Source organism: Pleurodeles waltl, chromosome 1_2 (genome assembly GCF_031143425.1).
Source record: "Pleurodeles waltl isolate 20211129_DDA chromosome 1_2, aPleWal1.hap1.20221129, whole genome shotgun sequence".
In the NCBI taxonomy this organism is placed as follows: Eukaryota; Metazoa; Chordata; class Amphibia; order Caudata; family Salamandridae; genus Pleurodeles; species Pleurodeles waltl.
Genome location: NC_090437.1, coordinates 1262652334 through 1262668171, shown reverse-complemented (window position 1 = coordinate 1262668171; position 15838 = coordinate 1262652334). Strand labels below are relative to the sequence as shown.

At 41.5% G+C, this 15838-nt stretch overlaps 1 protein-coding gene across 2 annotated transcripts in view; it reads left to right on the top strand.

Moving 5' to 3' along the window:
• CTNNA2 (catenin alpha 2) overlaps window positions 1–15838 on the top strand; it is a 2570005-nt gene that overhangs the window by 2229232 nt on the left and 324935 nt on the right. The window lies entirely within an intron of this gene.

The following is a 15838-nucleotide window of genomic DNA, read 5'->3' as shown; positions in this document are numbered from 1 at the left end:
TAACAAAGGATTTTTGAAAGGTAAGCCCTGGAACGAGTGAAAGTGATTGGCATGCGGTGGGTGTGGTTAAAAGCCCACAATACTAACAACAGGTCAAAGGGCTTGTGCGGTTGACCTAAAAATCATGCTTCAAAACATTTAATGACTATCTCCTTGATGGTTAAAGCTTAGATTTACTACAAAAATCACACTGTGCATTGCAGCAAGTAAAGTTGCTGTGTTGCATTGTATCTACTAAGATGCAGAACTGTTCTCCTCTCTGTGTGCACTGCAGCACATTTGTTTGCCACGTGCCAGTGCAGACACCCTTGCACCCTAGTGCAAGAGTATCTGTGTAGTGGTAAGCATAGTTTTTGTACAGAAAGGGGTCTCTTATGCTTTAAGATGTTTCCCACTTTATATGTGTGCTGTAGAATGCAGAAAACATGCAGAGAGAGAAAAAAGAGGAGAAATAAAAACATTTCTCCTTGCTACACCTGCCTCAAGGAGGCACACAATTTTTACACAAATCCCTATCTAAATTACCCATGAGTGGTTGTATGGGAATCACCATGGACCACACATGGAATGTCCCTTGAAGTAAAGTGATGCCAGACAGCACATTCCACAACTTTGTGTTACTTTTAGTAACATGCAACTCAAATTGTGTTTTGCATTGGATTGTAAAAACCACCACTACACTTTGTATTAGGTTTGTTTTAAAAACGTAATGCAAACCTGATGGAAAGTGCTTGTCAAGCTGTGCCTAATAACTACTTTTTCCTATAAATACATTGGAACTGATTCACAAAAACAGTTATGAGTAATGGAAGCATCAAAACACAAGTTCTTTTTTTTTGTACTCTTACACTTCTGTATGTAACAACCCCAAAACATCCATATCCCTTCTAGTAAAAGTACAAAGAGTGCACAGCCCTTTTTATGTGTACTTGTACTATCTGAATATTCAATACTGTTTCCATTTTATCACAATTTTATGTGTTTTTGTGCTAATTCACTTTCACTTTAAACTACCCACAAGCCTACTGGAAATGAACGTGGGACTTTCAAAAGAGCGAGCTAATTTTTGTATCAAATCCATCATGTTATTTCATTTTTGTGTTACAGTTTATAGATCCTCCATCAGTCTTCTACACTGTCTGCTAAAAACCCAGGCATACACTAATCACAGCACATAAATTAAACTACACAACATTGCCATGTGCATAACATTATTAAAGTATTTAGGAAGGTAGGTTATTAGTAGGTGTGGGTATTCACCCTCAGCTAGTAACAAAACCACAATCACTAACAGGTCCAGTCAAGTCTCGGTAAATTAATCCTTGCTCAATCCATGGTAGTTTATCAAGCAATCAGTCAGTTTAGTTTAGGAGACAGGTCTGTGTAAAGCCTTTAATCCCACTAAAACAATCACTACATAAACGACAAAGCACAATAAATATCCTACACTAACTTAAAAATATAGAGACTATTTCTATCTTTACAATGACACCAAAATAACAAACCTCCAATGTAGGGAACCAGAGAATTTAATTTTTGAAGAATAAATACAAAATTGGGCATTCTAGCACCAAAAAGGTTAAAGCACCAATTGCAGCGATCTGGTCATGCTGGATCAGGGTACATTCAAAGTTTTAGGCCAGCCGTGAAGGATCACAGGTAAGATAGGTTGAGGTCTAGGTCCTGGCCAGAAGTTTACCTTTGGACTGTTTCTTGGTGCTCTCCTCTCGACAACTGGCTTGTTGGCAGGTTTCTGGGAGTTAAAGTTCGAGTGGTCGACTGTGGCCTGCCAGATCTTGGTGGCTCAGTGAAAAGATGGGCATCAAATCCTTGGCATCGAGGGTCTCAAAGTTGTCATTGACGGGTTCCCTCTCAACATCGAGTTGGGTGCCACCTGGAGCTTCTTAGCAGGACAAAACAGCAATGTTGATCTGATAGGTGAGTCGACATTGACGGCTAGACTCTCAATGTCAAGTTGGTCTCCTTCTGGAGTTTTTCTGCCAAACTGTGCAGAACGATTCCAGACTTTTAGTGCCCCCCCTACCACCACCATGTGTGCGCTGTATTTAAAATACTTTCAAAACACACAAGGGACAACCTAAAGGTACTAAAAGACCAGGGGGCAAGTATTTTATAAAAGAACAAGGGGTCCCTTACATAAAAGGACTATAGATTTAAATACCGGATAGAATCACAATGTCTATGGAAAACATGCAATAAACATGCATATGAATTCCAAACCAAAGTAAGAAAACAGTGTAGTGGGAAAACAAAAACGTCTTGGAAACCATAAATCATAATTGCTCATGCATACCCCATGTGACAGAAACCACAGTTAAAGTCACAATTTTACAGTACTCTTGCTCATGTCAAAACATATGCTATTGTACTGAGTCCAAGTACTAAATGTTGACAACGTTTAGTGCTTGGACTCAGTACAATAATATATGTTTTAACATGAGCAAGAGTACTGTAAAATTGTGACTTTAACTGTGGTTTACTATTTAAAATACAGCACACCATGGAGCAGGATGGGGGCAATAGCGTCAATGTTTTTTACGCTATTGATTTACACTGCATGAGTATTGCCAACATTTTGGTGCTACTCCTGCAGAGTACATAGGGGCCCATTGAAAAATGGCATGCCTCCTTTTAACGCCTGCTTTGAGCAGGCATTAAAAGTGCTGAAACAAATGGTGTAAGGACATTTTTTGGCCCCCCTAACAGGGGAATGCCCCCCTTGCATATAATATGTCTGGCACAGGCATAATGTGGTGCAATGGTTTACAAAGTGGTGCAATACGTACATTGCAGCACTTTGTAAATATAGTGCCTGCTAGATCTTGGTGGCTCAGTGAAAAGATGGGCATCAAATCCTTGGCATCGAGGTTCTCAAAGTTGTCATTGACGGGTTCCCTCTCAACATCGAGTTGGGTGCCACCTGGAGCTTCTTAGCAGGACAAAACAGCAATGTTGATCTGATAGGTGAATCGACATTGGCGGCTAGACTCTCGATGTCAAGTTGGTCTCCTTCTGGAGTTTTTCTGCCAAACTGTGCAGAACGATTCCAGACTTTTAGTGCCCCCCCTACCACCACCATGTGTGCGCTGTATTTAAAATACTTTCAAAACACACATTGGACAACCTAAAGGTACTAAAAGACCAGGGGGCAAGTATTTTATAAAAGAACAAGGGGTCCCTTACATAAAAGGACTATAGATTTAAATACCGGATAGAATCACAATGTCTATGGAGAACATGCAATAAACCAGCATATGAATTCCAAACCAAAGTAAGAAAACAGTGTAGTGGGAAAACAAAAACGTCTTGGAAACCATAAATCATAATTGCTTATGCATACCCCATGTGACAGAAACCACAGTTAAAGTCACAATTTTACAGTACTCTTGCTCATGTCAAAACATATGTTATTGTACTGAGTCCAAGTACTAAATGTCGACAACGTTTAGTGCTTGGACTCAGTACAATAATATATGTTTTAACATGAGCAAGAGTACTGTAAAATTGTGACTTTAACTGTGGTTTACTATTTAAAATACAGCACACCATGGAGCAGGATGGGGGCAATAGCGTCAATGTTTTTTACGCTGTTGATTTACACTGCATGAGTATTGCCAACATTTTGGTGCTACTCCTGCAGAGTACATAGGGGCCCATTGAAAAATGGCATGCCTCCTTTTAACGCCTGCTTTGAGCAGGCATTAAAAGTGCTGAAACAAATGGTGTAAGGACATTTTTTGGCCCCCCTAACAGGGGAATGCCCCCCTTGCATATATTATGTCTGGCACAGGCATAATGTGGTGCAATGGTTTACAAAGTGGTGCAATACGTACATTGCAGCACTTTGTAAATATAGTGCCAGGAAAATGCCTCTTTAGCATCACCTTAGCATAAAGAAAAGATGCTGTGGCAGTGGTAAGGTGGCGCTAGGGGCTCTTAAATCTGCCCCTTAGTTCTTACAGGTACTTATAGGCAGATGTATGGAAAGTGGCGCTGCACCAAGTGCAGCGCCACATTCCCTGCACCCCTTAGCACCCCCCTACCACCACCATGTGTGCGCCCTATTTAAAATACGGCGCACCATGGCGCAGGGTAGAGGGCAATAGTGTCATTTTTTATGATGCTATTGCTGTACTCTGCAGGAGTAGCGCCAAAATATTGGCGCTACTCCTGCAGAGTACATAGGGGCCCATTCTATAGAATGGAAGCCCCCTTTTTAGCGCCTGCTCCTGAACAGGCGTTAAAAGTGCCGTAATAAATGGCACAAGGAAATCCCATTAATTTCCTTGCACCATTTTACTGGCTCCCCTAATTGAGGAACTCCCCCTTTGCATACATCATGCCTGGTGCAGACATAATGTATCAAAAAGGGTTACAGAGTGGCACAATGCAAGCACTGCACCACTCTGTAAATATGGAACGGGGACTTTGGCCTAAAAAAAATATGAAGTTAATGTGGCGCAAGGTGGCGCTAGTAGCCTATAAATATGCCCCTTGGTTCGTTTGGAGAAAACAAGGGCCAAGTAGCACCAACCAAGGGTTCAGAGACTCTGGATTGCCTCTTGGGGGCAAGGGTTTAATTTCCTAAAATGCACCTCCACAGTCCAGGAATTGCAGCTGGTCAGCAGGGGTGATCCTCTCTTTGCTTGGCAGGTGACTTTTTCCAGCTCTGTTGCAGTTGTTGCTGATCAGGGAGTTCATTCCTTTTCCTTTGAGTCAAGCACACTCACTCGAACCTTGGTAGTGGAGCAGGTGATGTCCTTCTGAAGGAGGTTCTCTGGGGGTGCAGTACAAGGGTCCAGCATGGCAGTCCTTCTTCTTCTGTGGTTCCAGGCAGTGATCACAGGAGCTCCTGGAGCTCTCCCATATTTATCCTTCATCCTGGGTGGGCAGGAGATGTGGACACCCCAACCAATTGGGGTTATGCCACCTCCCTCTGTTATGACCACTTACTGCAAAGTGTGGCATATTTTGACTAGGGGTGGACGAAATGTTCAATTCCGCCAACAGAATTGGAGACACAGGTATGTGCTGTATACAACATGGCACTTGATCTTTCTGACCATTCTTCTCCCATGCTGCTCTGTGCCACCACTCACCCATTATTCCCCAAAATATGCAAGAACAGATTAAAGGTAAAATGAGACCCATAAGCTAGCTCAGCATGGTAATGAGTCTGCTGCTGACATCTCTAGAAATCTGGAGGGCTCTTGTTCTGTTCTGGCTCAGCCTTTCATCTGTACGATGGTGAAAAATGAGTTCCATTGTGTTTGAATATTAATAACTAATACTGTTCACAGCGTGTCGAGGCTGTAGCAAGCGCTATGTGAACACATAATTACTGTTGTGGTTGTTATGCTAAGTAGCGGCAGGAGCTCACCATCTACATTCCTGACCAGGCTGGCTCAGCCTTTCAGCCTTCTGTGGTCCGACCAGTGGATACCATTTGTTTGTCTAACCAGGAGAGTTCATAACCGTGCTTTGATACTTGATGAGTTGGCGGCAACGCTATAGAGTAAGACCAACGGTTGTCATCCTGACAGCATCCTGAGCTTTAAAAAACACCACAAAGAAAGGGGCATGTCACTATTATCATGAATGACCAGAGACAAGCATTCAGATGGCGGGCAGCAACTTTGCTTTTCCTTGCACGCCTGCCACAATCACAAGTGTGGCGCCTTTCTGTTCCATGACTTGCCTGTGCCACTGGCATTGTGCAGGTGGGTCACGCTCACAGTGTGGCACAAAGTCTGCTATAGTTGTGTTACAAAACTTTTAACAAAGATTGTTTAGTTCCTAAACTGAGTATTTAAAAATGTTGTTGAAATTAGGGAACTGCTAACAGCTGCGGCTGAGGACATTAATAAGATAAATACTTAGGGCCTGATTACGATCTTAGCTGATGGGATACTCTATCACAAACACAGATATCCCATCCGCTGTATTACAAGTTCAATAGGATCTAATGGTACTTGTAATAATGGGATATTCATCACGTTTGTGATGGAGTGTCCCATCAGCCAAGACCGTAATCAGGCCTATAAAGTTATGTATTGAAAATCTGCACCGAGAGGTGTTTGGTGCAGCTGTTCCGCCTACCACAATTTCAGTCATACCCCTAAAATTTCTCCCTTTTTGACCTCATGGCATGCGATGCCAGTCAAGGCCCCCTGCTGCTTCAAAGGCCAATTGTTGTGCATGTGCAGCCCAGTGGGTCAACCAATGTGTACCGCTTGATTTCGGAGACATACATTTGCAGTGTCAGGCCAGGAGCGCTAATGTGCATTAAACTGTTCTCCAAGTGCCCTAACAAGGATGGAAGGTGGTGGGAGAGGCATGGGAGCTGCAATGGGCAGCCATCATTATAGGCCTCGGCAGAGCTCACAAGGAGGCTAATTGCAAACCTAATTTAACAAAGCTCTGACCAACAACAACTTAAAATTAGCATGAAATCTCACAGGGTTTTTATTTAACTCCACGGAATTCAGTAGAGTGAAACTCTGTGTGTTCCTCCTACCTCTTATTTTGACCTAGAATGTGCTATACACCACCAATAATCAAAACTGATGAATTCTCTCCTTGGTGTGTGTTTCTTTGTAATCAAACCCAAAGGTGTGACTGACATCTGACTACACTCCCTTTCCAGCCTCTCTCCTAATCTAATTAAAGGGGAATTAGAGGGGCTCCTATCTGGCTGGGAATCAAGGAAGTGTGGTGCTGGCCTGGTTCCTATTGAAATATTTTCTCCTGCTATGAAGTGCAACTTATCTACCCAGCCCACCCTCTCCCTGGCTTCTCCAGGATGCAAATGTCCTCACACCAAATGGCTGTATTGTTGCAGCCCTAAACCTCTTCACACCTACTCAGGTTGCAGCTTGGCTCAAGTTGTAAAAGGCTGACCGATCAGAAAAGGTTGCTACAGGGCTGTTTTAGGTACTTCAGGATAGTAAGTTCTAAAACTACTCTCCTGTAGTAGTTATAGTAAATTCAACATTAGCACGTTGTTGGATTTATTGTAACCATTATTTTGATAATTTGAATGATGTGTCTAGCTAGCTCCAGTCAAAAGGAAATCTTAATTAAGTTTAATAAAGGCACCCTATCTTAAAGTAAGGGGCTATTAGCACTACAATGGTGAAAGACTACTTTGGCTGTTTTTCCTTACAAGGCCACATAAAACATATTTATATTTTCCCTACTTTTATATTAATTCACCCTACCTCTGGGGCACCCAAGGCAGACCCTAGAGGTGACTTAAATGTAATAAAAAGATCGAATTTGGCCACAGTGCTACTTTAAAACCAGCCTGCAAGATAGTTCTGGCTTTTAAATGGCACCAGACACCACAGCAGTGCACACCTAAGTGCATAACGTTCACTAGAGTCTCTAAACCTACAAGCCCTACCACATACTTGGCAAACTAGAATTTTACCAATTAACATATAACTTTAGAGGACAGAGCACTGTCCCTATCCTGGTCAGCAGAGCCCAGGGCACTCTCAGAGTCAGGACCCACCATCACCAGTCCGCTTAGGGATTTTCCTTTTGAAAATATAAAAAATATAATTTAGGGATTTTCTCTTTGAGAATAAAAGTTTTTTTTTAAGTTGCCATACGGCTCTGTCATATAGATGGAGCCATATGGCAAAATGACATTGCAATTGCTGTGATGGTGGTTCATGTCAGTGCTTGAAATATCCACTGAGCTAGTGGATATTTCATAAGTTGGCTGGCAGGGACGACAAAGTAATTTACTTCATTGCCCTAATGGAGTTTACTGTGTCTGCCAAATTATAAATCAGGCCCTCAGTTTGGATTTTTCTTGAGTTATGTTTTGACTTTATTATTATGTTGGTACTGTATAAATAGACACTGTCTCTAGGTTATGCCTAGCTGTGCCATAGCTGCCAGGGCACTGGGTAATTTAGTGACTTTTGTAGTTCAATCTGGCAAGGATTGTGGTTATTGCTTGAGGTGGGTCATCACCCCCCTTAACTAATACTCACAATTTCTTACAAGTTCCAAATGCAAATAAAGACAGATTTACACTGGCATTATGGGGTACTTAGGCTGCCCTTTTGGCGACTAAATACACCAGAAGGCTAGTCATTTCCGAGTTGGCTGTAATATGGGACTTAAAGCATTTTGATCACAGAAGATTTTCTTATTATTTGCATGTTCACACACTACACCCTATAACTGATATATGTTTATACAGTCTATGATTCTGAAGGGTAATTCTTCATTCCTAACATTTAAACAAAACAATCTCAGATCCTGTTCCTCTGAAACAGATACTAGATTTGGGTGCATACCCATTAGGATCACAATGTGGAGGCCGCAGCCTGGCGTCCTGCTTGGTACACCAAATAGAGAGATGCTCAGAATCATGATTAGACATTTTTTAGGTGAGTACCAGCAATGTCAGGGACTCCACATTAGAATGGAAGACATGGAAGACCAAATAGAGAGATGCTCGGAATCATTGATTAGACATTTTTTAGGTGAGTACCAGCAATGTCAGGGACTCCACATTAGAATGGAAGACATTTAAGATGACAATAACTTGTAGGGGGACACTTGTAGGGCAATTAAATATGTAGTGTGAAGGGAATTAGAGAGGATTAGTGACCTTGTAAAACACATTGAAATCTGTAGAAGTTAAAGCTATTACTAACTCTGAGAAACCTTCAAACTGGTGCACATTAGAAAAAGACTCTTTAGACAGATTGAGCCTTCATATTTATTTATATATATCACTAAGAAAAAATCATAATGGGGGCAGGATGCTTGCCTGAATGATAAGATCAGAGAGCTTGCAGATGCCAATTCCTGCCTTTTGCACAGCAGAAAACATAATAGTCAGCACTCAAGCTAACAACAATGAAGTGCACACTACTGAGGATCAATGACTGTATCTTTGCAAAGCTTCAATGATCCATTTAACACCTAACCAAAATAGTTTCAAAAAATCCTTTAATGGAGGGCTTGGCAGAGGGTAAGACAGTGATGGGCTGCCCCATGACTTTTACAGGGAGTGCAGAATTATTAGGCAAATGAGTATTTTGACCACATCATCCTCTTTAGGCATGTTGTCTTACTCCAAGCTGTATAGGCTCGAAAGCCTACTACCAATTAAGCATATTAGGTGATGTGCATCTCTGTAATGAGAAGGGGTGTGGTCTAATGACATCAACACCCTATATCAGGTGTGCATAATTATTAGGCAACTTCCTTTCCTTTGGCAAAATGGGTCAAAAGAAGGACTTGACAGGCTCAGAAAAGTCAAGAATAGTGAGATATCTTGCAGAGGGATGCAGCACTCTTAAAATTGCAAAGCTTCTGAAGCGTGATCATCGAACAATCAAGCGTTTCATTCAAAATAGTCAACAGGGTCGCAAGAAGCGTGTGGAAAAACCAAGGCGCAAAATAACTGCCCATGAACTGAGAAAAGTCAAGCGTGCAGCTGCCACAATGCCACTTGCCACCAGTTTGGCCATATTTCAGAGCTGCAACATCACTGGAGTGCCCAAAAGCACAAGGTGTGCAATACTCAGAGACATGGCCAAGGTAAGAAAGGCTGAAAGACGACCACCACTGAACAAGACACACAAGCTGAAACGTCAAGACTGGGCCAAGAAATATCTCAAGACTGATTTTTCTAAGGTTTTATGGACTGATGAAATGAGAGTGAGTCTTGATGGGCCAGATGGATGGGCCCGTGGCTGGATTGGTAAAGGGCAGAGAGCTCCAGTCCGACTCAGACGCCAGCAAGGTGGAGGTGGAGTACTGGTTTGGGCTGGTATCATCAAAGATGAGCTTGTGGGGCCTTTTCGGGTTGAGGATGGAGTCAAGGTCAACTCCCAGTCCTACTGCCAGTTCCTGGAAGACACCTTCTTCAAGCAGTGGTACAGGAAGAAGTCTGCATCCTTCAAGAAAAACATGGTTTTCATGCAGGACAATGCTCCATCACACGTGTCCAAGTACTCCACAGCGTGGCTGGCAAGAAAGGGTATAAAAGAAGGAAATCTAATGACATGGCCTCCTTGTTCACCTGATCTGAACCCCATTGAGAACCTGTGGTCCATCATCAAATGTGAGATTTACAAGGAGGCAAAACAGTACACCTCTCTGAACAGTGTCTGGGAGGCTGTGGTTGCTGCTGCACGCAATGTTGATGGTGAACAGATCAAAACACTGACAGAATCCATGGATGGCAGGCTTTTGAGTGTCCTTGCAAAGAAAGGTGGCTATATTGGTCACTGATTTGTTTTTGTTTTGTTTTTGAATGTCAGAAATGTATATTTGTGAATGTTGAGATGTTATATTGGTTTCACTGGTAATAATAAATAATTGAAATGGGTATATATTTTTTTTTGTTAAGTTGCCTAATAATTATGCACAGTAATAGTCACCTGCACACACAGATATCCCCCTAACATAGCTAAAACTAAAAACAAACTAAAAACTACTTCCAAAAATATTCAGCTTTGATATTAATGAGTTTTTTGGGTTCATTGAGAACATGGTTGTTGTTCAATAATAATATTAATCCTCAAAAATACAACTTGCCTAATAATTCTGCACTCCCTGTATACTGACTATGGCAACATACTTGCCACTCAGCTACTGCTTTTGCCACTCAACTACTGCTTTTGGCACTCAGAGAGGCAAATTCACTCCTGCCAATTCTCCATGATATAAGTCATAACATTTGCAATATTGAAACCTGACAGGGATCCCCTTTATGTGGAATCATATCCTCCTTTCGTATTGTTGAACAACGATGACAACATTTCCCATAGAATAATGATGAATGGACTTGCTTCACTTATGCCTGTAATCGTTCATCCAGATCAACCAGATTTTACTTGAGGAAGATCAAAATCAGTGAACATCTGTAGGCTCTACCATTTGGTTGCCAGCTGCTTTTTGGGCATCAGTTAGTCATCAGTGATGGGGAGGAAGTACACACATTCATTTAAGGTCAACATATTGGTCCTCTATAAGTAAATGACAACTGCAAAACTGGAGCATACGTTTGCTGATATGGCTTGGCTACTTGATAAAAGGCAGAGAACTATGGCTGAGAAATAACGTAAGGTTTCAACAATGGAAGAGTACCCATGCTACATTGCAACAACAAGTTTGGAGAATAGTGTCACAGTATAGTACAAAATGATCATGATATTGAATTGATGTCCAAACCAAATAGCAGAATCATCTAGGTGGTTTGTCTAACAGAATGGAAGGGACTGAATTGAGAAAGTGCAGATGGAAGCAATCCAGATGGGTGCCCCTGTAGAACTACTTAAAGAATAACTAGATACAGTGTGACCAAATCACCCAAACTGATACTGGACCCCAACATTAGCTAACAGAAAGCTACTTGCTCTACTTTAAAAAAAGCGGTTCTATACATGCAAGACATAAGATACACTACATTCTTGACACAAGATATACTGAAGAATGTCTGTGAAATGTATGCAATGTGTAAGAAATTGGATTATTGGTTGAGCGGGATAAAAGTCCCACTCATGCAACAACCACAAACCATGCTAGGGTGAACCACAAAAAATCACTAAATTAACCTGTGCTTAACCCTCCGGTGTCTTGGCACAAAGGAGTCTGCCTTCACTTAGAGGCAATGTGTAAATTATATTTGTGGCACATAAGCAGTAATAAAGTGAAAACACAGGACAAGAAAAATCCCAAACCAATTTAGAACCTTAGAGTAAAGTTTAATAACTAAAATGATACCAGAATGACAAAATTCCAATTGGTAGAACCAGGGATATTCAATTTTAAAGGTTTAATAAAAATAGCAGTGACGCAAAAATTGCCACTCGTGGTTATCTGTTCGGTTTAGACCAGGGGGAAAGTGACTACTTCAGGCCAACCTCAATGGAGCATTGGTCAGATAAAGGGATCAAGTTAGTCCCTCTTTAGAGTTATCTTCTCATGTATGGCTCAAAAAGTTCTGTTCACCTTGGGTGAGGCTGTGAGGAAGAGGCTTCTAAGAGAAAGAGCAGGTCAGGCATTGTGGATGGTCATTCTTGTAGCACATCGAGACAGTCATCGCTGGAGCTTTGCGTTGACTGTTGTCATGGGTTGTCATTTGTGTAGCGTGAAGTTCTTGCTCTTGTTTAAACTAAGAGGAAACAATGACAAAGAATACAGCACTCTCAGTCTGAGTAATGAATTTATTAAGGCACTTGCCAGATATCAAATAAAAGCACACAAATATATGAAAATAAGCATTTAACTCAAATGAAGAGAAACATGAGCATATGCCCGAATAATCAGAGCAGGTAAACAATCACAGACAAAAATGTGCAATACATCAGCAGTGAATATATATATATATATCAGCTAAATAATTAAGAATTAAAATACATCACCATGGGAGTTAAATCCATCTTCCTTGCCAGCGCCAGGCTGGGGAACCCTCAAATACCTGAGGTAGGAGACCTTCCCCAATTGGGATTTCCTGGGCAGAGTGTCCACTCCACAGGTGGGTTCCTACCTTAGCGGCAAGTTTCCCCATCTTATATACCTTGAACTAACTCAAGGGCAAGATTCTAGTAGCTTCTGTTGTAGAATGTAAACGCTGGCTGTACTCGAAAAACACGCAAGGAACTGTCCGGGCCCCAAAACGCATTCCAGAGACAGAGCTGTACCTTTTCCTGATGAAAACATTCCCAGTCTGAGACTCTCTTATCATGTCCGCATCCCCCATATTATGTTCCAACACGGTATGACCCTGTTCTGGTGAGAAAAGCAAAAATAAGTTCTGTGTGGAAAACAAATTCAGTGTATAAATAACCTGCACTGCTGCTGTGATGGCACGTGAGGCCAAGCACAAAATTGATTCAATGGTCAAGATGGAGTCTGTGGTCAAATACACATAGCATTACAAGGTCTTACATTGACAGTCTTTGCGAAGGGTCATTGTCAACAAGAGGATCAAGCTTGGTGATCATAACGGGCAGCCGCATTTTGGTGCAAATGGACCCATTTGTGGTCCCACAGAGCACAAACTTTGAGATTTTCATCTTTTCGTTTAGGAGGAGGTCTCACCTATGCCAGCCAAGGGTCCAGGATCTGAAGGGGCACCGCTTAATGATCAGGATCTAACTCCAGTGGAGGCCAGAAGCATGGATAAGGCAGGTGCAGACAGGTCCAGTTGCAGCTGGGCTGCTGGACAGTTGCTGGAGGACCTCTGGAAGCTCGTGTGCTATAGCTCAGTTAGTAGGCCAGACAACTAACCCTTGGATTCACTGTGGGTAGCAAAGGATCAAGGCAAGCACATCCAAACTTCTCTTTTCGCACAACAAGGCCATCCTTAAAGCAGTAGGGCAGTCCTTCTGTCAGCAGGACAGTCCTTTTTCTGAAACTTCCACAGGTCCAAGAGTGTCTGAAGAGTGGTTCTCGAGGATCTTTTTTTTAACTTGGTGCCAGCCTTTGTGTCGGAGAATTCCCTGACTTACCCCCAAACTAGCTCTGGTCAGATGTTCCCCTTCCCCTGATCCAAGCTCCAAACTGTTTGGGGTGACATAAGCTTGGTGATAGGTTCCCTTTTGTGTGCTGTAGGCAAAACCCTTTGAATTGTAAGTGAGGCTGTGTGCAGCTTCTCCCCAGCCATCCTTCAAGGAAGATCCTCTCCCAGCTACATCCAGGCCAAATTGATCACTCTGAGGACCACTACACATTCACCATGGGGGAACAATTAACAAGCCCAAGCATGTGGAAACTCCCTAGAAAGGCCTCAAAATAATTGGGTTGGAACATACCACCCGAAGGTGGCATTTTCAAAATAATAATCTGTAATCCAACTTTTCCATTAACAGGATTTTAAATTACAACTTGTTTGAGTGTCAATAGTATTTATCTATCTGCTCTAAATCTTAAGTTAGCACTTATAAATTGAAATAAAGTAACCCAGTGCTGGTCTAAGGGAGAGATAGGCCTTACAATAGAAAAAAAACAACTCTAGGGGTTTCTCTCTGTCATCACATATAATTCTTGAACACACACACTCTACCTTTTATGAGCCTTTAGGGCCTACCTTAGTAGTAATTTATAAGTATTAAAAAGAAAGGTTGAGGCCCGTCAAAATGTTTATTTTCTTAGATGGAAATGGCAGTGTAAAAACTGCACACAGTCTGCAGTGACAGGGTTCAGGCATGTTTTACAGTGCTTTTTTAGCTGGTGGCACAATTGCTGTTGCCCACTAGTAGCATTTAATTGACTTGCCATGGGGACTTAAAAGTAAATTAACTGTGCCAATTAGGTGTAGTCCTATTATACCCTGTTTTAGCGAGAGAGCAAGAGGACTTTACCACCAGTTAGCATGGAAATGTACACAGAGCCCCAATGACAATACAAATAGGTTCAGCAACAGAAAGCAAAAAGCTAGAGGTGACCCTGCAAAAATGGCCAGGACCTACCCAATGGATGTATGAAAGTTCATGAAACAGCTCTAAAAAATAGCGGTTGCATGGCGATTTCTATAAACCAGCGTGGACACACAGAATAAATCAAAACCAAATACATCGAAATTCGGAATAATGTAATAAGAATGTTATTCAACAATGCTAAAAGTATTGCTTCCATTCACAAGCTGTGCACATCTCTTACACAAACTACTATCATAGGGCGAACACTGCATTTCCACAGTGGTAGCCCTACTTCTAGTCTTTTGTTGTAGCATTGCTAAATAATGTTTTATTTAACACAAAAAGGAGGGATACTACCCATTTGCCTGTGGGCATTAGTCTGGTCCACATTCTGGAAAATCTGAGTTTGATGGATTAAACTCTGATAATCAATCAATGAATAATTGTAGGTTTTCCAGAACAAAACTCCAGTGACAGATTTTTGCGAGGGCTGATTATTTAATAGAGAGCTTCGCCTGCCTTTAAAAATGTGTGGCTAACCATTGATAATGTGATTGCAACAAGAAAGTAATTGCAATCATTGATGGAAGAACAGCTCCCATGGAATTAGCTGGTGAACTGGAAAGGAAGCTATTCTGCCACTCCTTGCCTCAGCTCAGAACGGTGTTTAGTTTTTTTTATTATCTCTTCCCTCTTTGCTCTCATTGCACCACAAATAAAATAGAGCTGTTGTCAAATCGTACAGAACAATAAAAAAATGCAAAAAATAAGTTTTTCATCACTGAAACCAAAAGGAAATGTTACCTAAGTAAGAGGCTGCAGGAAGTTGCCTTTGTAGCAATTAACCCACTGTGCAAAATATCAATTCTTAAAGCTTTGTATCTGATCGTGTGGCATGATGCTTACTTTTACTAAATGGATTTAGGGACAAAAAGTTTTATATGAAAAGAAGCGAGTCGCAAAAACTAGCTACAAATTGCGCACACATTGTTTTGCAATCTGCCTTTCATTTTGTGATGCAACCCATGTATCAATAGGTTATGTCCCAAAATATGCAGTCACAAAGGGTCGCAGAATAATGTGTCTAATAAATATTAATTAGGCAGGTTGTTTTTTTACTGCCCCGATGTGACTGGCTAAGAATACAGGTAGGTGCTCTCATAACTTTAAGGAAGAGGTGGACACAAATGATTGGCATATTTGAATTCCTATTGAAAAAGAGAGGGGATGCTCCTTTCATAGCCCTCCTAATTTTCAAATCACAAAAAGGGTATTTGTATACATTGTAAAACTATTTTGTGCTTGCAAGTACTATGGGCCTCACTTACAAGAATCTGATGCATCAGCAGTGATCCCTCAGATTTCTTGCACTTCACTAAGATCCCTTAATAATGTCATGGATGCGCTGTACTTACAAT